The sequence below is a fragment of the Bicyclus anynana genome, chromosome 10, assembly GCF_947172395.1.
Source record: "Bicyclus anynana chromosome 10, ilBicAnyn1.1, whole genome shotgun sequence".
Taxonomy (NCBI): domain Eukaryota; kingdom Metazoa; phylum Arthropoda; class Insecta; order Lepidoptera; family Nymphalidae; genus Bicyclus; species Bicyclus anynana.
This window is the reverse complement of record NC_069092.1, coordinates 5,482,818-5,508,468: the sequence shown is the minus strand read 5'-3', so window position 1 is coordinate 5,508,468 and position 25,651 is coordinate 5,482,818. Positions and strand designations below refer to the sequence as shown.

General features: G+C 34.2%; 1 protein-coding gene across 9 annotated transcripts in view; it reads left to right on the top strand.

The window, feature by feature from the left end:
• The window catches only part of LOC112057779 (homeotic protein antennapedia), a 301,651-nt gene that overhangs the window by 221,114 nt on the left and 54,886 nt on the right, over positions 1 to 25,651 (top strand). Inside the window, exon 1 of one of the 9 annotated variants that reach the window (XM_024098321.2) lies at positions 21,478 to 22,140. The exons of the other annotated variants lie outside the window; for them this stretch is intronic. The gene's annotated coding sequence lies outside the window, so the exon portion shown is untranslated. Of the gene's footprint in view, positions 1 to 21,477; positions 22,141 to 25,651 lie in introns of those variants that run through there. 9 annotated transcript variants of the gene reach the window in all.

Sequence of the window (25,651 nt, the reverse complement as noted above, 5' to 3'; positions counted from 1 at the left end):
ATATTAGTCTCAAACAAGATTATTATTCCACTTTCTCCGAAAATTAAGCGTAAAGGCTGTGCTAGAAGCGGGTAGGTACGTCAATATAAATAAAAATTAAAAGTTTATAAACAGCCTCGTGCGTTTGACACAACCGTAGATCGATTAATAAGTACTGGAATAATTTAGTAAATCCTTATTTTTAAAAATGTTTTTAAATGCAATATAGGTACCTAGATATATATTCGAAATTACAGAAGTAATCTGTAAGTATTAAAGAATGTCGTATTAGTTTATATACTACTAGCGGGCCCGGTCAAGCTTCGCTTTGACTCATTCCCTACCCCTATCCTATTCTACTCCCACCCTACCTACCCTTACCCTACCCCTACCCTAATCATACTCTATCCCTACCCTACACTTACCCTACCATACTTCCACCCTACCCCCACCCTACCATACTCCCAGCCTACACCTACCCTACCATAACCATACCCTAAGTGTCCTATGTCCTTCTCCTGGTTTCAGCTACCTCTTCAATTTTGAGCCAAATCGGTCTAGCAGATCTCGAGTTATAACTATTGTAATAAACCCGACTTTCTTTTGTATCTATTTGTATATAGATTTATAACTCAAAACCGGCCTGACCGATTTGCCTGGAAGTTTGTGGATAGGTAGCTTATAAGCAAGAGGACGTAGGATACTTAAAAAAGGGGTATGGTTGGAGTAGGGTAGGGTAGGGTTTTACGCGGACGAAATCGCGGCCGTCCGCTAGTTTAAGTTAAAAAAACAGTCTTCGGGTGGTCATGAGATCTCTCTTACTGTTTTAGTGTTGTCTTATCTTCATGTGAATGAAGAATGACTTAAGACCGTTTATGATACACGGCTACCCTCATATCGGGTGGTTGAACGCTACGGAGGCGACTACAAGCCACCCTTTTTGTCCCGTTTTCCTGACACGCTTTTCTTTTCGGATGTTTACTGTCTCGCTCACACGCCATTGAAAAACCGTAGAGACGCTTTATATCTAAAAAAAATAATCAATGTCAGTATGTCCCACAATACACTCTTATAATATAATCATGAAAAGAGTTCATAAAATCAACGACTTTCTTAATAATTATAACAAATTATAACGTTTAGATATTTCTATAAACATCTCTGTGTGTAAGCAACTAATATGTTTTTATCAAATAACCTAATCTGTTATATTAATTAATATATTTCGTTCATATAAAATGGTTTAAATAATATTTAGGGATTAATTAGCGATAAAGAAGGTCATACCTTCACACCTTGTTCTTATGATTTGAATCTTGAATAACTTCGACGTGAATTTATCGCACCTAATAAAGGCCTTTGTAATTTACATAAACCACATTATAATTATAATAATTATTGTTCATTATCTTAAGAGTCTCTGACTTTCTACAGTTTCATAAACCTGCAATGGTAAAGTTTTTCATTAGGTTGGTTTTCAATAGTTTGACATACCAGATGGGTATACCACTGCTAGGCAAAAACGCAGGGATTTTCCTTAGGATTTTCTTTATATGTATAAAGCTAAAGTTTGATTTACTTATACCTATTAAAAACAAAAACCAAGACAATGAGATGTGAATTTAATCGCTTACATTACGATTTAGGTCTGTTGCTAACCTTGCAAACTATATGTAGATTAAATTATTATATTTTAGTATTTAGTATTTTAGTAGGCTAGATCATAATATTTTTTTTTGAGTTACCATATTATAGCTTGGCAACTTCGTTCATAACACTCATGGTGTTGCGCGCGGGGCGGGGCGGGTGGCGTGTAGCGATGAATGAAAACCCCACGACTGATGCACGTCACTTCCCCGCACGCACGATTTCACACCAGCGCATTCCACCCGTCGCCCGCATATCATGTGAGTGTTATCAACTCATCAATCCTACTAATATTATAAACGCGAAAGTTTGTAGGGATGTTGTTGTTTGGATGTTTGTTACTCTTTAACGCCGCAAATACTGAACCGATTTGGCTGAAATTTAGAATGGAAATAGATTTGATTTTTCATACCATAAAAATCCATGGTTTCCGAGGGATTTGTGAAAAATTCAATTTCACGCGGACAAAGTCGCGGGCGTCCGCTAGTACTTGATATTTTAAATATTTTTAGAAAAAAAAAAACAATGGTGATAAGTAAAGTCGCATTACGAAGGTTACAAACGCGCCTTGACCTCACTTTTACGAGCGTTCACCTGTTGTTATCATTATAAATAACGAATCCCATTTCGGGTCGAATTATTGTTATGTTATGTTATATATTATGTTTTAATATATTGCCAGGGTAGTTCATTAAGAACAAAAGTTTACTAGGACACAGGAGTATTATGTAATAAAATAATTGTGATGTGATCCAAAAAATGTATTTACTACCGCTAACTAACTCAGAGTTACTCAACAGACGCTAGAGCGAACTATATTCTCGAAATATTCCTGTTATGCGTAATTATATCAGAAATGAGGAGATCCGCAGAGATACCCAAGTTTATACATACTCGTATGTAGGGGTACATAGGTGGACCGAGGATATCAAGCATACTGCAGGGTGCCGCTGGATGCTGGCGGCTCGAGACCGTTGTGTTCCGATGTCCTTGCAAGAGGCTTATGTCCAGATAGACGCCCATCACTTGACAATGATGATGACGAAATACCTTTTATGTTCGTATATATAAACGCACTTCCAATGATATCACACTAATATCATAAAGGCCAAAGTTTCTGTGTGTGTAAGTATGTTTACCCCTTTACGCCGCAACTTCTGAACCTTTCTGGCTGAAAATTTAAGTAGAGTAATAGATTTTACTTATCACAAAAAAACGTGTGCAACTCGGGAAACCCGACAGAAGTGATAACTATGACAGAGTGACACCGTAACGCGTTACGTTACGAAGCGGCTTACACTCCCATATGAAGTTATCACTTTAAAAATAACAGTAGGTATTTAATGAGAACAGAGTAACTTAACATCATAAATTGTTTCAAAAGTTCTATTCCTTAATTAAATAATTAATTAATTAAGTAAGGTGTTCGACTCCACGGTTTCCCACGTCTCGACGGCGTCACACGTCGTTCTATTTTCTTTTACTCCACTTTATTTTGTTGCTTTGCCTCCCGCTGCTTCCGTACCGCGGACACTTCTGGTTAGTTTGCTCTGTTTTACCGTTTTCCCTGTAATAAATAATAAAAACCATACTTACCTACCTGCTTATTTACCTATTGGGAAAATATATTACTGGTGCTAATTTAATTTACACAACTTACTAAATAATACCTAATAGTGTCCATAGATTTAGACATCAATTATTAGTAATTTTCCGATTATTATAATATTTATTAATAACCAGCAAATTTTTTAATTAATTTTGGTTGCATGATTGGTTTTAAAAACGTCTTTCTATAAGCATTGTAAGCATATTTCCATGTTTTCCTATTATTTATTGCACACACGTCAGATAACGCAGTTCTGTTTTAGAAAATCCGAAATAGACTTGCCTTGAAATCGATACCAACTATCCCTTGGTGTGAATCCAAGTGGCCTCCGCTATTCTATTGTTTATTATATGTTTATGTATGAAAAATATTCCCTTTATATATCTAATTATTTTGTTATTTTCCTATAGCGATTACTCCTATTGTTGAAAGATCATATCATGTATAAATCACCATCAAACCCATATGTACGTTTTGATCTAAAACCGAACAAAGTCTTATAATGAAGTTTGGAATATATTTCCATTACAAATAGCTTTTTGATATTCTATTAGCCGATTATTGGACGCATATTAAATCAGATATCAGCATTAAATAGTCGCAGAGATGGTGACCTAAATATTCCATCCATATATTCGAACATAATTAAATTGCAAAATTACGAAATAAAAAGTTTGAATATTGGAACAGCTATTGTTATGAAGCACACATCGTTAAGACTTGATGTTATATTTTAGTTCAATAGTACCTACTCAACTAAGTGGCCCGATCTCCGTTCATTGGATCACTTTTGTACACACATCTACTCGTGGAGTACAAGCTTTTTGCTTTTTTTCTAAAAACTTACTGATCATGTTTAAAGCCATGGCTTATATCTGAAAATATGTATATCAATCAATGGTAAGTACCTACCTAAAATCTATGTCCTTACAAGAGGCCTATGTCCAGATAGACGCCCATCACTAGACAATGATGATTATGAAATACCTTTTACGTTCGTATAAATAAACGCACTTCCAAAGATATCACACTAATATCATAAATGTAAAAGTTTCTGCGTGTCTTTCTGCAAGGTAATGATAGTGAAAATAGCAAAAACATCAATTAAACTGCGTCAAAATTATTTCCATCCGAGCAGTGATTATTTCAACACGACAATAACGACTGTCGGCTCTTAGCTTAAGATGATCCAAATAATAATTGTACATTATATTTTGTATACAATAATAGATCATTTATTAAAGAGTAATTGTCATAGCTACGATTTTTCACTTATCAATGTTTGGCACGTGTGATCCCTAATACGTTTCTGATAAATAGGCAACGTGGTAAGGGGGTATTGGCATCTATACTTGATTTACGAGCAAGCTGCAACACGTATACAAAACATTTTTAACCGTTCATTTGATCGAATCGCTTTCAGTGGAAAGCAGCTTTCGTGTTCACAATGATAAAAATTAATTCGATTCGTCGGTGAAAATGTATTGCATTTTTTGATATCCATTCTTGTAAAGGTCACTTTTACCCGTTTCGTAATTTATTATGTTGAAAAATATTGTTATATGTGTATGACACGTGGAATATACTGAGCTTTTTAAGATATTGTAGGATATATTATATTATATTGTAGTATATATAGGTTATATTGTTCAAACAATACATATAACATCACAGATGTCCGGAAATTAAGTGTTTATTATTTTCTACATTTACAAAAATTTTTATTACGAGGGTATACCTCCTCCTTGTTTAAATCATCATCATTGGATGCTTTCTTCTAACTGAAGTTTGGAGGTTATGTTTAGAAAACTCTATATATTTTATAGCCGTGTGTATGTTATCTTGGTCCACTCTTTGACATCATCTATCCACTTTCTTCGCTGTCTTCCTGGAACACGTATTCCAGATATCTTACCTTCTACGATCAACCTAGGTTATAGAGGGATAGGGTGGGTAACTCATAGAGGGATGTTTAAATCATTGTCACTTTATCAATTAGATGACTTTGTATCTGATAAGGGTGCTTAAGATTTAACGTTTATGTCTGTAGTAGCTATATCAACTATATTCTTCTATAAATTTCAAATATCCCTCTATCTCAAATATCCCTTAAAAAAGTCTCCATGAAATCTATACTAATATTATAAAAAGGAAGAGTTTGTTTGTTTGATTGAACGCGTTGATCTCAGGAACTACTGGCCCGATGAGAATTTTTTTTCAGTATTAGATAGTCCATTTATCGAGGAAGGCTAGGTATATATTATTCCAGTATTCCTACATACACAGACACACATACACAGCGGTTTTACCCTCGTGGTTCCCGTTCCCTTTGGCTAACGGGGATAATATATAACCTTCCTCGATAAATGGGCTATCTAACACTGAAAGAATTTTTCAAATCGGACCAGTAGTTCCTGAGCGTGTTCAATCAAACAAACTCTTCAACTTTATATATTAAGTATAAATTAGAGAACATTAAATAAACTTAAATAAAATAATGTATAGCTTGTAACCGTGCTCAGTTCGCCTGTGATCCAAAAGAATCAATTTTATTGGTAAAACAAGCGCTGTTGATTTATGCCCTGCGAGCGTGCCCGATAGCGTGTCACCGGCAAGCCGCCTGCCGCCCGCCGCGTTCGCGCCTCGCTCTAGAATTCACTAGAATTTTCTTTGTGTTTACTAGTAAAACATTTCAGCGGTATTAAAAATTTGCTCCGCAGATTTGCTCATTTTCGTTGCTTTGTTAACAAACTCGATTGTTGTGGTTTAGATATTCTGAACGATTTTCAACAGATGGTGTTGGTATCATGTTGTTTGTATGTACGAGGGTTGTTCAAAAAAAGTAAGGTGACTTTTCAATTTCCACTGATTACACGTGTTATAACTGGTGATGTGTCATGGCTATATGGCTATGACGTCGAAAAATAAGCCCAATCATCCCAATGGACGCACCCAGGAGAGCTAAGACCAAAAAAAACGGTATCGCCAGAAGAGCTCAAGGCAAGGCCAAAAAGTGCATTTCAGAAGTGCTTTGAAGATTTTAAAAAGCGTTGGCACAAGTGCATTGTATCCGAGGGGGATTACTTTGAGGGGGGACAATATAAATTTTGATGAATAAATAAATATTTTTTCATAAAAATATAAATTTACCTTACTTTTTGAACAGGGTAGTATACATTAATATGGTTTGTGCAGATATAAATATATTATCTTGCAAATGGATTAAAAGACTGTTAGATAAGAACAGTTATTTGATTCGAATTGTATCTAAGCACGGAACTAAAAATTTAAACATTCATCAATGTCATTATTAACCCGTATTCGCTTTGATGCTGAGCTTGAGTCTCCTCTCAGATTGAGAGAGGTTAGGCCAATAGTCCACCACCCTGGCCCAATGTGGATTGGCAGACTTTACACACGCAGAATTACTTTAGAAAATTCTCTGGTATGCAGGTTTCCTCACGATGTTCCTTCGCCGTTTGAGACACGTGATATTTAATTTCTTAAAATGCATACAACTGAAAAGTTGCAGGTGCATACCCCGGACCGGATTCGAACCCACACCCTCCGGAATCGGAGGCAGAGGTCATATCCATTGGGCTATCATAAATCACCTAAATAAAATTTAAACACTGATGCCAAATTCCTCGATGTGTGTAAGCAGTGATGAAACTCTTGCATTTCTCGTGGATTTAACATTATTGGATACTATGTACTGAATAGGATTATACCTTCTGCTTTTAGACTTATACCTTCTGAATAGGACTGCTTTTAGAATAAGGTGTACTTCTGCTTGCGTTTCTTTAACTTTTACGTTAACAATAAAACAATGTAAAAAGAAAGCAGATATATTTTATATGCAGATTAGATGCAGTGTATCAATTCAATTGCTCTATTCTTATGCATTTCTATGCCATTCTCGGTTATAGTTTACTGGCGTACCATAGTCCAAAGCAGGTGAACAATAATTGTAAGCAGAGTGCAGTAATCCAATGTTACTTTGGAACCTGTTTGTCACAATCGACGTCTGCTCCTATTAATTTGCACGTTTAGCTGCCAATTTGCTGTATATTTAAACCATTTGTCATCGTTAACGCAATGTGAAATTACTCATCATCCGCATAGTGTGTCTGACAGTCTTCAAAAGGACGTAAATTACGCCTTTAACTTTTAACCGAGCCTCGGTGAACTGCAATTGAATTTTTTCCATCCCTTCCCAAACCTATAACAGTTAACGTGTCATAAATTATAACAATGTGGTAGCGAATGTGTTTATTAGTCCTGCGACTAGCTTTTAATGATCTGAAGACTGTAAATGGGCTTTAAATAACAATAAATTGGAGTAAAGAATAGCGGCTACCTATTAAATTTACAACATAACTGCTTAATTAACGGCCCTGTTAATGAGTGCATTCTCCGAGCGGCTTGCTTCTGCACTGGAACTGCCAATTGTGTGAAGCAAAAAACTATTATTGAGTAACAGTACAGTGACACAAATGCTTAGGTATATTTAATGGTCCACATTGCTACCAGCAAAAGGATTAAGGTCACGTATATTGGATAAGAACTATTAGCGGACGTACGTACATATGCCGTTTTCGTGACTTTGACTTTCGTGATATCACATATTATTGCTAGGTACATGCGGAAAGATATACTGATATACGCTGTTACTGATATGATCTCAATATATAGGGACATTACCAAAATATTACGGTGGGTTTTGTATGATCTAGAACATGGTTATTGGTTATCCAGTGATACTAATTGATTAGTATATTTTGTATTTCGCTTATCGCATCTTGTTTCACCTGTACCGCAAATAATAATTACTAGAGAAATGTAAACGGTTCTGAATGTTAAGCGATACTGCATCAATGGAAACCTTCATACAATACACACAATCTACTCAATGTACCCAAGCAATTATTTGTAAAACGCTCTCAAGAATGTCCACTATGTCACTTTAATTGGTGTTCAGAATGATATAAAAGCGCAATGTTAAACTTCCTCGGCCACAAATCCCAGTTTGGCTTCAATTTCTAACGGTCCGAGCCGGGAACTGTTTAAATCATGCGCGCGCGCCGAAAATAAACTGCGCTCGCTCACACCGCTGCACTGTAAATTCACTGCTAATTTACAACCCCTCCATATTATAAATAAGTAAATATTGTTCGCCACATATTACGCTCCTGACAAAATGTGCCACCAAACGTATGGCACTGTCATAACAGTGCCTTCTGTGTGGGTACTCCCGAGTGATTTATCACCGATAGTAGCTGCCGGTGTTCGACTCAAGTAAATCCAGTGAAATCGCTGATGAGTATTACCATCGATCCGTTTTGGAAAGACCAAAAATGTTTGCTATTTTTGGCCACACAATCCACGAGCATTTATCGACATTCCATCCTCTAGGAAGATAGTGATGTTGCTCACATTTATCTACATAAATAATAAATATTTGTTTAAATCGTTCTTTGCCAGTACCTAGTTTTGAAATCGATCTATTAGGTATTATTATAGCTCCAACTTTTCAGTTGTGTGCATTTTAAGAAATCAAATATCACGTGTCTCAAACGGGGAAGGAAAAACATCGTTAGATAACCTGCATAAATGAGAATTATCTTATTCTCTACGTGTGTGAAGTCTGCCAATCCGCATTAGGTTAGCGTGGTGAACTATTAGTCTAACACCTCTCATTCTGAAAGGAGACTCCTGCTCAATATTGAGCCGGATACGGCTTGGATTTTTAATTTCTATGAAAGCATTTTATTCATAAATGTCACAACCATGCCAATAGTTCACAAACACTGACCGTTATGAAGCCATCAAGAATTAGGAATCGAGAATTAAAAATGTTAAAGTATGCGGGCTGCAGGAAACAAACTGTTGGTCCCATAATTGAACATTTTCAAACCATTCTTTTATTATCATAAAATCAGACTGACTTATCAAAATCGTCAGTAGCAACATTGTAAATGTGACATCACCATTTTTAAGAAGCGGTTCAATTAATTCCGAACGTAATGAGTAGCTACAAATTATTCCGCCACTTTCGATGGCAGAGAAGTTATTGAGTGCCAAGTGGATTGAAGTAAAGTAACAGCCGTGTAGTATACGTGCCAGTTATCATAGAGGCGTTCAGAGGCCCGTTGTAATCCCAGCCGCTGTTGCTATCTGTCTACTGAAATATGAAGATGAAATGTAAAAAACTGTAATAGATAAAACATCGATGAAATTAATGTAGAAACGTCGATACCTACTTGTACCTATCTTAGACTATGCGAAGTGATGTTAGTGTGTAAACCTGCATATCGATATAATCTTTTAATCTAATATCTACTAATTAAAAGAATATTTATTAGATATATTTTTTTTTTACATTAAGCAAACGTTTTTTTTTCGATTAAAAAAACTAATTCATATGTAGATACTGACGATTTTTTAACGAGTCTGCTCATTGACTTTGTTTTGCTCATTGAATTTGACGTCAACGTCAGCCCAAAACATTAGGGAAAGCTTTTACATTGGGTTCGGAATCTTGGGCATTTTGATTTTTAATTCAACCCCAAACCATTAATCTATGTAACCTAGTCTTTACCAACTTATGTCAGGTAACATTTCTAAAGTTTTTACGTTGGTTTTATTAAAGTAGAAAGAATAATAAAATATAAAGCAATAAAAACATAAAGCCATCAATCTGCAACCGTAAATAGTGTGTAATCAGACTCTAACATTTTTTTCCATTTAAGTTCCCATACTTTTAAAAAAGTAAGTTTACTTCACTTGAATTTATTGTTATTGCAAAGGCTCTAAGCCTTAAATAAATATTCTGTTCCCTTATTTATACATTATACATACGCGCTTAAGGCTGTATTCTAAATGAATCGACAGCTGCCTCTTTTTACTAGTAGCCATTCCAATTTGTTAGCCTTACAACGTGACTGTTTTCTGTCACTGAAACAAAATACTTCTGTATCAATCAATTTGTAATATTTATATTAATTATTATGATAAGCAAAGATAATTAATTCGCTATGTAGGAAATATTCTGGCCAAACGTACTAATATTATTTTTATCTATATCTTAATGAACATGCGTCTGCGACTTATCTTTGTTAAACTCTATAATTTTACCGCGTGCTTATTAAAATTAACATTTTAAACGATTATTATCTTATTTGTAGCAGTTGTGTGAATGGCTGGTTCCTTGAAAGAGTTTTAAGTGTTTCACTTTTAAAATTGACATCGAATAAACTTATTTGAATTGTAATCTTATTTATCGATAAATATCGATACAATGTACCGTGACACGCTAATGAATAGGGTCGCGGTATTCCAATATCAGTCTATGATTTTAGAAGCCATAACTAGTTTTTTAAATAATTGTATTAGGTAGGTACTGGAATCGCTGTGCATATAAAACAAAGTTGATTTAATTACACTATTTCTAACTCTTATTTGTAACTGGAATTTAACTAAACTAAAACGATTTGCAATAGACTGCTAAAAGCTGGTTTGAAATAGTAGAACTTATGTCCTTTTTCAGTAGTATTTAGATTTTTTGTAGCAGAGTTCGTACACTTCTCTTGTGTGATTGCTTTGTGTTCTGTTCTGGAGGGTATATTAATTCCCATTGTAAATACAGGCACATAAGGTTTAATTAAAATTAGACACTCACGCATCAGATTCCAGAACATCACTTTAAAGGAGGTGTCCTTTGCATGCTCTGCCAAAGCATTTCTATTATGTAGTCGGTGGTTTCTACTTGCCATCAGCTAGACCGAATGTTAGTTCCGTTAAATAGTTTAACTAGGATTAATAAAAAGTATCGATACTCCATGCTAGTATTTAATATTCGTGATCATTACAATTTTTATCGATTATCGTTACATCTTGCAGTGCAGTTAGTGACATGGATTTATCTTGTAAGTAATGTTCATAGTTAGTCACACCGAAATTTTTTAGATCATCTTGCAGTGCTGTTAGTGATACCGATTTATAGATACGCACTTGTAAGTAAAGTTATCGATATTATGACGTCCATCTCTATTGATATCTCGCGAGTGGCTGCCAGCGGGCGGAGCTAGCGCGCTGCCAAGTATGGCGGGCGCGTTAATGTACCGCTTCGTCACATGTTTTTATTGTGGCCTGCACCGCGTCGGTGCTATTAGGCAATCTATGCATCGCCACACACAGTGAACAGCGAAATGTCAGACACCAAAGCACGCATTATGACTACTCACAAAATAGACAGTCAATTAAAAATTTGAAAAAAAAAATGTGTTTAGTGACGTCACTTATTTGGATTATTTTAACCAAACCCTATATTTGATACAAGTATTAATTAACTGACAATCAAAAAATGTTGGTGCTTTTTAATGACTGCAGGTTTAATCAGTGGTTAGGCGTTCACCGAACTATAGGACGTGAATTCGTTGTCATTACGTAGCACGAAGAGAATAATTAATGCAACACAGTGACGAAGTGATCAAGACAAATTGCGAACTTCATTTAATTATTTAATTAAGATTGATTGATTAAAAGTCAAAGATACATCAAAGCAGCTCTTAATCAAAGTCCTGGTGTATGCACTAAACAGTGGGTAGACGCATGTTTTAAGAACACCTGCTGTCCTTTATTTAATGTCGTTCGGGCCTTTCTAATTTTATTGCGCCTACCAATACGTGTACGCAATTTTAATTTTTAGAAGAACACCCACGTCGATCCCACCTTTATGTTTTGCGATGTCTTGATACGGAATTCGCAATCCAATTATGCTCCGCGATGTAGCATTTGCTTTCCATTGCAAACCACTTTAATTCATACACAGCATTCAAATACTCGAATATTTACATAGAGTTTACATTACATTCCGAAACTCTTTTCATTTTTTATATTATCCGTAAAGAGGTTATTATTGCACTGCACTGAAAATTCCATTTTCCCTTGGGACGAAAGATTTTGCACGTTACAGAATAGCATTTGACGTGAGATTTGTATTCATCATAAAATATGACGCTTTTTTATTAGGTACGTGTGGTTGAAATAGCTCTACATTTTTGTATTATCTTTTGTACAGATAAATAATTTAAGCTACCGTTTCTTTAAATTGAATTATAAAGGTTTTATCCTTTGCAGGAGTGTATAAATATTTCAAATCCGTAGACACACCTAACAATTATTCGCTACATCTCGAAAAACATAGCGAATCAAATCAGAATCTGAAACAAGATCGAGTAACAACCTCGGATGTAACACGGCGTGGGTACAGTCGGCGGCGGTTACAGATTTACTTCGCATTCCAGTCTTTACGTTTATTGAAATAAAGGTTCAGGGATTAATACTTGGCCTTGTGTACATATTATGTACGTGGAAGGGCCCGTCATGTTTTATTTATTCGCGGCGGAGTCGTAATAGAGTCGTGCCGTGAGAGCGGCCGGCACGTTTTTTGCCGACCGTAGGCTGTATTGAGACGTCTCTGGATGCTGGTGTCTTGTTGCCTGTCCATACAACATCCGACGTGGCGGAGACACTTATTTTTCAATGTCTATGTTTTAACATGTGCAAAAAATTGTGTTTGTGACATTCTACATTAGCGCTCATTTGTACTGTCGGCAGCGAAAAACGGTGAAAAGGCGATCACACACGGGGGATAGAGAACAAATCCACGTCGTCAAGATAACATTCATCAAGCGACCTACGTTCGTACAGCTGCAGGAGGATATTAAAAATCCATTCATCACAGCGACGGCAAAAAATAAGAATTCAGATTCACACTCGAACACCGCGACTGCGAAATCTGAGGAGACGAGGAGGTATTTCCGACCTCCTCGCCCGATCCGTCAGGGTGGGGGACGCCTCCCTTTTGACAGGAAATGATTGTCTAATATTAGCTTTGTTATAAGGTTCCTCTTTAGGGATTCCAATGTACCTTTTTAGACATTTCTCAATGGCTTTACATTTGATTCGGAATTTGGTATATATTTTAGGAATGTTATCTATTTGGATGTGTTTTGACTTATAGGTAAATGGAATTGCAAAAAATGTCAGTCATACAAATCTGTTATTAGATGAGGTACCTGTTAGCAAATTTACGCTAAATATATCGTCAAGTTTACTATAATGTACGTTTAGTTGAAACAATGTAGACAGCACTAAATTACGAAAGAATTCCGGGTCAACGGCCGACTGCTACTCGAAAAAATTTTTAGACACCCTCAAATTATAAGAACAAAAAGTCGGCGCATTTCTTCGAAATAAACCGTGGAGTGTTATTTTGAATAAAATTTATCGGTGAGACATCTATTTCGGCGCAGCTTCGTCAACACCGGTAAACTATTACGAACGAATAGAGACTATGAATAGTGCCGAGCGATAGTGTGGGCATGCCCGCTGACAGATTTGTGAAATACACGAAGAATCCGACACTATTTCGTTAGATTTTTAATCCCACAGATAAAATATGTTTATACTTATCCCTCGTGTAGGTATTTCTTCGTGGCGCTGTTTACAAAAAATATATTCCTCGTGAACATGACTAATTGTGTTTTAAAGTTTTTTATTGGATCACTAATCTCGAGTTTTATCGGCAATGTCTCATTTAATTTGTTACAAAAAAAGAGCAATTCATAAAATAACCAAAACAATGGTGTGGAATATAGAATTATATGCTTGAGGTAAAATTTACCAACCTACCTAAAAACCTATTCTTTATTTTGTATAAAAATCATGTAATTTAGTTATTTTACATCCTGTATTCGAAAAAACTTGGTACGTCTATGTATAAATATATATTGATGTAAAAATCTATTATAGGAAAACTCACAGGACAGCCCTATCAAGTGCAAAACGGTCCACCGAAATCAATAACAGTTACCAGTATTTCATAGCGTTTACCGCAAAATATTTTTGTTGAAGCGGCAATAATACGAAACTCGCATATTGCGCGATTTCAGCTGTAGATAACAGAAATAATGGGGTTCAAAAATGAAATTAATTCCACGTTGATGATTTCAAATTGAAAAGTCACATCGGCTCGCGCCATAATTCATGATTCTGAAACGTGTCCGGGCGGCTGTGTCGGACGCGGTCGATGTAGGGTTGCCAACGTCTTATTTCACTTGTTCAAATGCTGCTACGTCATATTTTATAGGGAATCTCAATTTTCAAAGAACAGCTTTACAGAAAATATATTAATTTAAAAATATATTTAAGTATGATCATTTTTCATTTCATTTGTCAAGGGCCCTTTCAGTGGTGGAGCGAGCCTTAGAGAACCCTGATTCAAAGTTAGTTGGGGGGGCCAATAGACGAGCGGCAAATCCCGAAAAATCTCTTTAGATTTACTGTAACGTAACTCTTTCTCCAGAAAGTATTGCTTTTTTTTTTACTTTTTTAATTTTTATTTTTTTTTACTTTAACACGTAAGGAGCCCCTTTAGTACAGGGGTCCTGTATCATTGATACGGCGGTAGCTACGCCCCTGGACCCTTTACCATGACACTATCGAGGCTAAGATAGTTTCATGGTAAATGGCCCGACTCAACTCCGCGAGGTCATTTGTTGTATCTGCGCCCGTTGATTATTGTCAACATAGTCTTTACGACTAATTGGAAAACGGCGATATTGGCCAAAAAGACAATAATCATCATCTGTCTGTCCTTATCCCACTTCTACTCGTACTAACCTTTACTAAACGTATACGTTGACGTTTATACATCCATCCACTTCTCCTAAAAATTTTAATAATCTTTAGGTAATGTAGTAGTATCATCCTTCTGCTATACCATGCCAAAATTATTGAGACAATAGGTACAAGTACATACTAATAGTAATACATAGCGATTTGAACCTACAAGATTTCGGGTTAACAGTTTGGTTAACAATTATAATAATTAAGTAAATATCGTTGAGTTCTATGTACCCTACCTACCCACTACAAAAATTATAAAAAAAGTATAATTTTATAACCATATATAAAATATAATATTTTCATTTAATAAATTATTTTTTCATAAAATAAGATTAATGAGACATGACTAATATTCTTTTGTAAAAGAGAAAACCTATATATTTATATATTTAAATGATGCATTTAATTCATTCATAAAATTGTATAACTCCTAATCAGCAAGAGGTAAAATTTAACATACTCGTACGTACTACAGTTTTTTTATGATTTGTTTCATACCCCTCTTTTTATGGCGGTGATAAATTAAAATTATGTAAATATTTACAGATCAACCCTACCAACTGTTATAAACCTTTGTCAAAGGTCTTTCCGTTCCACCAAGTTTGATATCAGCAAAACGAGTTAATTTTGTCCCAATAGGCAGATCGGTTGCATTACCTTTATTTCTTCAACTAACTAACTAAAATTGTAACACAGTGATTAAACTTAAAACCAAAAGGTATTTTTTTCAAACCTAACCTGTTATAAAAAATAAAATAAAATAAAAAAGCCATTTTATTCTCAAATCTCTTCACGTTTCATTTTTGTTAGTATTGTTAGTATGAAAAAAAATATATATACTTAATTAATGTTAGTTAGTAGTATATTCTATGAGATTAGAGCCCCTTCTCGGGTAAAGGCCTCCTTTACTTAACCTATTAGGAGAATATTTTGTTTGAAGCTTTACGATTTGAGAGAGCAAGTTAGGAAAATAGCAAGAACTAAGTATGCCTAACAATCATTGTAGAAATACTTTAGAATAATTATAGATACTTATAAGAACTAAATGTAAAGTTTTTAAAAGAGTCAGCTTTTTGTAGAGATTTGTTAAATATTTTAAAAAGTACAAAAGGCTCGAGCAACGAGTTGTGATAACCCTAAGCTGTTCCTCATATTCACCGACTTTTGTGAGAAGTTTTTTTCGCTTTATTACATTATCTTTAAAACAGAATATTCCCATGTGTTAGGTAATAATAATATTATCATACCAAGTAAAGTAATCGGGAGTTGACATTTGATAGGCTTGAGTGAAAGAAGAAACATATATCAACCAGATAAAGTAAATCATCAGGATCTTCTTGTTGTGTGATTGACTGAGCCAAGGTACGAGTAGGTACATATATAATCATGAAAAATCTAATTTGACGAATGGGCATTCTTAAAAACCGTAGGAATGTTTAAATTATCAAGATTATCAATTATAAACCTGATACCTCTAAGCTGCACACAAAACAGTAGTAATCACTGCATAAAGCCAAACTTGACGGTTCACAAGCTAGCCTAGCTACTAGCCTAGCCTACTTGAAATAAATTAATATGAATCAGTATTTTTTTCTTGTATTGCCTACAAGATACAATATACACCAATGTCTTCGCTCAATCGTATAGAAGGAACTCTCTATAAAATTAGTGCCTCTCTATTTCTGAAGGTCGGTGGTTAGCTCCTTCTTACCTTCTTCTTCCTAACTTCTTTTTGTCCGTGACTAGGCAGAAAAGTCTGGAAAGCCTTTATGCCATTTGACTCCCTTATATTTCGTAGTCTACCTTACCTACCTTTTAACCTATAGGGACGTAAATAGGATATAATAAACAAGGGCATTATTTTTATATTCTAGATTACGTAAATACTATAGTCAAAAGGGTTTGTAATGTGAATTTTAGCGACATGTCAGCGAAGTAACGTAAAACAAAGTTTATATGTAAATATCGGTAGCAGTGCTCATGTTTAATGCAGCCGCCTGTCATGAACATTTGTCGGTCTCACTATTTCAAACCTTTCTACAAACTCTGGCTTAGCTCGCCGCAATGTGTTTTCGAGTCTAACTTTAAAACTATAATTGCCAATTCAGTTTTTTTGTTCGTTTCATAGAGATTTTCCTAATAGTGTGACGTTTTAGGGAAATCTCTTTATACAAAATATATTTCAGGAAATAATTTTCCTATAAAAAAGAAAAATTTGCTTTCGCAAAATTTATCTCATCAATTACCATTTTTTATTTTTATTTTTAGATACTACTAAAACGTACTAAAAATGGAAACATGTAAATGACGCCGAAAGATAGAAACTATAAAAGAAAATATCTAGGTACATATAAAAAAAACAGGACTAAATAAACGAATATTGGTCAACAATAGAAATTGATAAAATTTTAATTTTTATAGTTTATAATAAGGTAACGTAGTCTAGGTACGAGTTAAAATATACATTTGCAACATGAAACTCCTCACTTAAGAAGTTGGTTAACATGAAATAAGGCAAAAATTAAATTAAACTGTAGTTTCAGTATTAGTAAATGGTTTTCAGACATTATAATGCCCATATATTGTCCATAGGATGACAATCTGGTTAATAGTTTGGTACGCCAAATATTCTTACTCGGGTAAAAAACCGAAGAACACCAAATCTTGCCAGAAATATACATACTTCAAATTAAACCCAAAAAGCTTTTTGTTCATATCTAATTTGTTCGAATGTGTAATCTGCATAATTAATTTTGAGTTGATTAAATCCGGCAACAATCTTTAAAATTCTTTACATCGCAACACTGCAAATTGGTTACTTACTCGTATTAGATAATTATACTTCAGGTATCTTGTTCTCGACCTACCATTGTTCTTCGTCGCTACCGTATCAAATAAACTTCAATCCCAGTTATACGTTTTTATTAGACGAACGCTGATGAGCATGGTGGGGGGGATGTTGAAAAATATGAATCGCGTTACATGTTAATCCAACTAATTATTTTTGTTGCTACGAGTTAATTAGAAAAGGCCTCGTAAATCATTTCATCCACAAGTCTTAGCCATGTAAAGCCGCAAGGCTTCTGAGGAAATACAATAGAAATGTTTGCGTCCTTATCTAATGTTACTGTAAAATGAAAGGCGGAAAGAGAAAGCGGCATTCGCGCACACTGACGAAAAACGAGCCCATAATTTGCCTGCACGAAAATTTGATAATAAATCATAATAGTTTTAGACAGACTGGGGGTAAAAAAAATGAACCAAATTGGAAAGTGAATTGTAAGGCACGGCGAGGTTAGTCTGTTATTAGAGCAATTATGTTATTATGTTTGCCGTATCTAATCCAAAAAAGTAAATTGGAGTCGGCCGCTGCCGGCGAATGTTCGATAGGTTCAATCATTTTCTACTTGTGGGTCGCACGAAATTCGTTGCGGAAGCAATAAGAAACACGAAAATTCCGGTCAAATTGTACAATAATATATGACTAGGTGAGGTAAAGCGAAAATTCGATCTGTCGACAAAAACTAGGGTACGATTATTTCGAAACCCCCGATTCGCCACGGTCCATAGTTGGTACAAATTAAAAAAGGGTGCCCCGTTGCAGTATGTATTACAAAGTTCACATTTTAAAACCCCTTGCCCTTTAATATCCCTCACTTAACTCATATTTCATTCGATATGACCATAATTGAAGTGATGGGTAAGAGTTCGTTACAATAAAATGTTTATTCCTCGAACGAAAAAGTCCACATTAGTTTGCTGTCGCGCGAACTGATAGGAAATATTGCATGAATGACTGCCTCTTTCACAATTGGTATCTTTAGCACACATTGCTTGAAAACAGGTTTTTTCGTGTAAGTTACGAGCACGTTTTGTGTTTTAATTTCAAAGCGCGTCCTATTGTATTATCCAAAATATCAAATATGAATACCAAATAAGGGTTGGGACAAAAGAAAACTGGCATCTTTTTAATTTATGCGTAAACGAGTACATGAAAACGTAATAATAGGAGCGTGTTTGGTAAATATATTATTGTAATAACTCTCTCAGGGTATACCGAAGTAACGGGGGTCCATTTTCTAAAATTTCACGGTATATATATCATACTCGCCTCGTGGAAAATTGTTAACATCTTCATTACGACTGTGAAGTGGTTACGCCTTTAAAAGTGTATGTCGGTTGTTGTTATTTATTAGAGGATGACTGTGTCCAGTTGCCAATTACTGCGTGGTCAAACCACTGTCAATTAAGATGTTCCATTATTCATTTTTGTAGGTTGCATCTGGTTCAGGATTACTGGCGTATCTATTTGTAGCTGTATTAGATTTGCAGTTGAAAATCTTTCACTTTGTTAACCGTTATTGTAAACATTATTCTTTAATAATGTAGAGATATCAGAAGCCAATGTTTTCAACACAATTGATAAGAGATGCAGTATATTGTTTTTTATTAATTCCATTCAACCTTTGTTTACGAATACAGCTTATTCACCTTTCACTGGTTCGTATTCGTATCGTTTTAATTATTTCTCAGATATATTTATTACGTACTATAACTAATATAATTCAACGTTTATTTTTATTGACGTCTATACGTTTAGGCTGTCAGCTTGATAAATATTATGATTGCAGACAATTACTTACATTGTTGCGAATGGGTTCGTTTCTCAGGTATACGTAGCTCTTTGGGTAAAAATAATTAGCATTATTGTAACCAAATTCAAATTTGTATTTCATTTTAGTGTTAATTAATAGCATATCTTTTAGCTTTGACAGTATATCGTCTATAAAAACGTTGGAAGTTTATTCAGAAAATTACTAATTACATAGTTATTCTCTACATTTGATAAATTGTTATAAACATTTTAATTCGATGTAATTTCTTTTACGTATTTCTGATCACCTACTACTACACAGATGTTTTTAAATGTTGGTATCGACATATTATTATTCTACTTAGTAATTTAAGAAACCTACTACCTACTATAGTAACTTTAGTAATTGGCAAATCCTATGTAAATCATTATTATCCAAAATTTTGTTTTCGGTTTTTTTTATTAATCTTTTTTATAAACAAAAAAGAACAGAATTTGATCAAGATGTTTTTGAGGTTAAGCGAGATTAGCAATTTATTTTTATTTCTGTACAAGATAATATTAATAAAACTGTCGTTATATTGATTTATGTTAAGAGACATAAAACCGTGCCTTGTCAAAGATCTCTTGATATTGTTATCAATTCTACGTCATACTTTACGACTCCAATGAACTTGACCATAAAGTATGTTCCCTACTGCACTGACCCACTTATCAGCAGCTAGATACTCTTGACCGCTTCATATCAGAGCTAATGACCGGCAGGTCATTTGATAAAGAAACAAGAACTCTGTTGAGATGCTTTTTATTCCTGTGTCCATGTTACATACTTGTTTATGTAGGTACCTACATTCAATACCGTCATCTTCAATTCTTCAAAAATTTCGTTTAAATTTTTCACTATAGCTGGTGGTTGTTATACACTTCTATCTATTTGTGATCCAATAAATCAAAGATTTCGATTTTTTCCATTTTAAAAATCGCTATTGCTGGAAATTTTATCAACTGGGAAAATTCACTTTTGGTTTTTGTAGTTATTAAATTAAAATTTTAGGCAATTGTTTCCATATGAAATGTATTAACTAATTTTTGTTTATGTGACATTTTGTAACGTATTTTTTTCTTTTGTTTCAGGTAAGTTGGGAGTCCTTCGTACCAACTATCGGCAACTCAACAGTCAGCTGACGGAAATGAATTCGAAATTTAAATTGCCATTTACTCCAGTGATCGTTCGCTCTGGCACGCACCCGCCACGCGATAAACAGTTCAATCTTCATTTACATAAAGTCGTATTTCAACTTCGCGCGGCCACAGTACTGAGCTTTGAATATGCACGTGTTAGCGACAGCTGAAATCAAAGGGAAGTCATCTATAGATACATAGGTGTAACTTTACATAAACATCTTTCCTTATTCTCATAAAGTTGAAAGAAAATTTTAGTGGTCACTTTTTATTAGGTAGGTAATTGTGTGTTCAGTTAACACTTTCTTTCTTTCTCTATCAGATGACTAAAAATTTAGTTTAGACATTATTATTTTCTAAGTTGGTGGGATTTAACCGTTCATCACGTTATTCCTAATTAAGCTCGTATGAATATTAAGCAAGAAATCATTCTTTCGATAGCAATCACGTATAAGCAAAAACGTATCTCTTATACCGTTTCCCGCCCATCCGTAGCGCAACGCTGCATGCGTTCACACGCATTCAGATAATCTTTCATGTGATCGGCCACATAGGCGCGTGTACCGTCACTTATAACCAGCCATTTTGTAAAACCGATACAGTTCACATTCCCTTTAGCATTTAAGCATCATTTCGTCTGGCCGCGTTAAAAGCACGCTGCATGTTCGCACTCCCACCCGCACCAACACAAGCGTGTTGCGTGTATGAATCATGAAGTGAGCTTGTGTGTGTGCCCGTACGTTCGCGCTCGGCTGGAGGCTGTCAGTGTGTTGGTGTCCATAGTCGCACGCGCGCGCCTGTGTGCGTACCCACTCATGGCAGCGGACTATGACGGCTCGTAGATTTGACAGCTAGCTCAATGCGGGTTCAGACGTTCATTAAACACAGGCCGATGTAATTTCGTGAAATTGTTGACAGTTTGTTTACGTGCGAAAAGGACAGCTCTCCAGTGTTACCGTTCGGCTCTGAAAAGTGTTTCGTTTTTTTTTTTCGTTTGAAAGTTTTTCGCGCACTTGAACTTGACTTCCGGCAAGTCCTGTCTCCCGATTGATTTGTGACATGTTTCGAGTATTTATTTATCATGTTCGCAATTAGATGCGCTTCGTTGAAAATCGTTCTGAGGGGCACCGACATGAATAAAATATCGGCCGCGGTTTGGTGGTCCCGACTAGACGGAATGCTAACTCTATTTGACGAGTGGAAAAAATAAATTGGACACTAATGGACCAGGTTGGAATATATCATTTAATTATGGCAAGAATGAGGTGATATTAGATACGTGTATTTAATACATTAAACAATTGTGATGTGAAGACATTAACCATTTGACCAGTGGAAGTTTTTGGTTGACATTTTTTGTGCATCTTAATTTTTTTTTTTCTTTTTGATGGATGTTTTTTCTTCCGTTTTGGATTACTTACGTAATATATTTTAGGTGAGTTGTAATATAATATTTTTAAATATTTTCAATATTTATTAAGAACTATAAACTTCGTTGAGCGTGGACATAGGTGCAACATAAATTGCTATAACTTAATAAATTACCTAGGTAGGTATAAACCTACTTAGGTAATTTTAAAACATAACAACGTAATATTAAAAATAAAAATTAATTTAGTAGGTAAACGTTAAAACGGAAAAATTCCAAACTTTGCATAAAAATTAAAAGAAACCAATATTTATGTAAATACGAAGATAATTACTTATGCGTAGGTTGTCTGTGACGATCAAAAGTTATCGCCAATTAAAAAAGATATAAAATATATAGAAAACAAATATTTCACAATATAAAATTGCTAAGAAAGTATTTCTTTAATTATGCGAACACCTACGTTAAAAAATGCAAATAACACAGAACAGCTGTATTGATGTCGTCGCCTTGAATCAAATTACTAGAATTGATACAGACATTAACACAGACGGACATAAATTTTGTTGATTTCTTATACCCCTCACCTTTCCGAAAGCAGGTACTTTAAGGGTTTTAGTCATTAATCAAACTACTGAACAGTTAGAAAAAAACGAAATAGAGTTGTAGATAACTGTAGAGGTTTTAGCACCGCCTTAAAATGGTTGTTAATCATTTTTTACCGTCGCCCCCAAAAATGTATTTACGTACAGATTGACAATAAATTCTAATGATAATAATGAATCATCGCGAAATGATGTTGATATTTGTAATATTAATGGCAGCTATTTTCGGCTTATCTATCTATTGAGATAAAATAAAATTACCATTAATGTGGGAAAAAATCTGTTATCTAGATATTTTAATTGAAAGAAATGACGAGATGTAAACAAAATCAGGTGGACTGAAATACAGAAATAACCCGAGGTTTTTATAATTAGGTATTTTTGATTCATCATTACCACACGTTATAATTTACCTAGGTATATATATTATATTATTCCAATTTTAGACTTAGGTAGGTATTTTGAGGGGATTTCCAAATTTTTCGATTTTGCACAGTTTTGTTTAGATATACGAATAGTTAATTAGCAATACAAAAAAAAATGATATTAATGTTTTAAGGTTTAAATTTCTTATAGTTTGCTACTCTTATTGGAGCAACTGTTGTGTTTATTATCGGCATCTTTCTCAGCAGATCCTATCTTTCGGACCGGTAGTAGAGTCACTAATCAAGTTGTCAGTACAAACAGATCTGACGTTGCAAAAGTGCTTGAAAACTAAGCCTAATTAAAATAAATGATAATTAAATTTGGAGAAATAACTAGAAACGTACAACTAGATAACAAATATACAACTGACAATGCAAAAGTAAAAAAGTCAAAAAAGGTAAAAAAGTCCTTTTGAAAAAAAACAGGGAATTAACTTTATTATTAAAGGTTTATTTATATTTTTTATTATTTCTTGATATACCTTTTGATATTGAAGTAAATCAGTAAGTTCATTCACTTTGTTTATTCGATCCATTAACAATCCAGCGCTGGATTTAATCGTTATAAATGTTCCATTGAACACCTTACATTTCGTTATTAGAATTTTATAATTGTATACAATGTTTGTTAAAGTTATTTTCAATGAATTCCACCTTAATAACATCAGACATATTATTCATTGTCACAATTATGGGAATAAATACCCCATCGTCGTAATAGGTCATCGATAAAATTACCATAACCTTCGAAGGTGTCGGTAATTGAAGTCGAAAGCTTTCTTTTTTTTTTCATTTTAACTTTTACAATTAAAATAAATGTTTCAAGTAGGTAATTATGAATACGTTATATATGAAAAGAAGTTTAAGTAATAATCAATCGAAAAAATATTCTTAACTTTCCAGATAGAGAAAATTACCTTTTTACATGTACATAGTTACTAATACTAATTCTAATCTTCTTCCGGATCCTATGTTCAGAATTGAAAATCTTCCAAAAATCCTATAAAATATAAAATCTTATGAAAATTAATACTAAACTTTCAACTCAGTTTTTTTGAGAATCAGTCATAACCTAATAGCGAAGCCATAGCTAAGCCCAGTTTTTCTAAAATACCTCTTATGAAGAACCAAAACCGTTATAGTTTTAAAATTTCTTCTAGCTTTAGTCAGGTATTATAATATAATTATTATCTATCTCGATAGAAATCCACACGTTAATCGTTTTACACTGATTATGAACAAAGCACTCAGTCTATAAGTTCTGTGGATTTAATAAACGAGCGTGACAATGAAAATCATTGAATAAACACGGCCCACGTTTTATTCGCGTCCATTATGCTCATTGTTCTATTTGCCTATCATTTGTGTGACAATGTGACTGTCACGGCTAAAAAATATGTTTTTGGTAACTATCAATTTGGTGATCTGCTGGCCTATTCACTATTTTGGTCTTTATGATCAACCTATTAAAATAAACATCAAATCAATTGACAAAATGTCATCTATCTTCTATATGTTATCTACCAGTGGCTCCGCATGACATTTGTTACATATAGAATCTCAATTTCGTATATGTCATCTAGCATAATATGTCAAAAATAGGGAATAAGCCTACTGTATTTAACGTTAATAATAGTGATCCTATTTTGCTGCGTCAACTTGTATATTATCAACTGAATAACTTCGATTGTACCTAATATAATTATTTAGGTATAACGTATTTTTTATTAAATATAAATGAGGTGTTATCTAAGCAATGCAAATCGACTGTTAATGTAATTGTATCCATTTTATTTCTACGTCAACTTGAGTTGATTATATGATGTGTTTGAAGTGATTCTTTTACTTAATAATTTAATTGCAACCTTAAGAGAGAAATGCCAATTTACTGTTTAGAGTTTTGTCTCTGTTGTTTCGTCAAAAATGCAAAATCAAGTTGCACATATGTCAATTATGTTTTGTATTTTAATTTAAGAGATCTTTGAGAAGAATTGCTTGTAACTATTGTTGCAAAAACATCATAAAATAAAATGTCTTGATGAATGGCTATATGAACAGTTTGTCTAAAAACTATTCCTGAAAATAGGTGATATTATTATATATCAGTTTTGCATTTCTTTATAATAATCAATTACTAAAATTATATTCTACCCCTACGATGAATAAATAGGCGATGAACGATTATTTGAAAAGCACTGATACTAAAACTCACGAATACCAAAGTTTAAAGACGAGGGTGACCGGTTAGTTAATGTTGACTCTCCAAAACCTCTGACTTATTTAAATGAAAAATAATTGACTTTGCATATAATTTTATATGGTAGGTAAACTTATACCTAACATTACTAAGGTAGAACATAGACGTAGACATAAACCTATCCGAACCACAAACCATATTTCATGTAATTCAAAGTAACTAGGTGGTTTTCAAGTGGCTATTATAGTAACGGTGCCTTTCACCGCTATCTGCTGACCATCGTATGAACTGCTTTTTTTTTAAACTGCCTTAATAAAGAACAGCATGTAACATTTTAATGTTCATACTGA